Raw genomic sequence first — 1,022 nt, forward strand, 5'->3', positions numbered from 1 at the left:
ATGGGATCAGCCCAGTAATCGCCTTTGGGGTGCCACGTCACTTGTGTCACAGTCTGTGGGGTGAAAAATATGGGATTGTTATCCTGGATATGGGATATGGGGTATGGGATCAGCCCAGTAATCGCCTTTGGGGTGCCACGTCACCTGGGTGACAGTCTGTGGGGAAAAAAATATGGGATTGGGGTCAGGATATGGGATATGGTATATGGGACATGGGATATGGGATATGGGACATGGGATCAGCCCACTAATCGCCTTTGGGGTGCCACGTCACTTGTGTCACTGTCTGTGGGGTAAAAAAATGGGATATTGGGTCAGGATATGGCACAGGGGATATGGGATATGGGATTGTTATCCTGGATATGGGATATGGGATATGGGATCAGCCCAGTAATCGCCTTTGGGGTGCCACGTCACCTGGGTGACAGTCTGTGGGGTGAAATACATGGGATTGGGGTCAGGATATGGGATACGGGGTCAGGATATGCGATATAGATATGGCATTGTTATCCTGGATATGGAATATGAGATATGGGATATGGATATAGGATATGGGATATGGGATCAGCCCAGTAATCACCTTTGGGGTGCCACGTCACCTGGGTGACCGTCTGTGGGGTGAAATATATGGGATTGGGGTCAGGATATGGGATATGGTATATGGGATATGGATATAGGATATAGAATTGTTATCCTGGATATGGGATATGGGGTATGGGATCAGCCCAGTAATCGCCTTTGGGGGTGCCACGTCACCTGGGTGACAGTCTGGGGACAGAAAAATATGGGATTGGGGTCAGGATATGGGATATGAGATCAGCCCAGTAATCGCCTTTGGGGTCACTGCTCTGGTGCAGCAGAACCTGCTGGGAACCCGCCCCGCGCTGCACCGACGCAAAGTAATCGCCCTTGGGGTGCCACGTCACCTGGGTGACMGTCTGGGGACAGGAAAAAATATATGGGATCAGGATATGGGATATGGGATATGGGATCAGGATATGGATATGGGATATGGGATCAGC

This window comes from Malurus melanocephalus, unplaced genomic scaffold (genome assembly GCF_030028575.1).
Source record: "Malurus melanocephalus ecotype Western Australia unplaced genomic scaffold, MMel_1.1 scaffold_1699, whole genome shotgun sequence".
Taxonomy (NCBI): Eukaryota; Metazoa; Chordata; class Aves; order Passeriformes; family Maluridae; genus Malurus; species Malurus melanocephalus.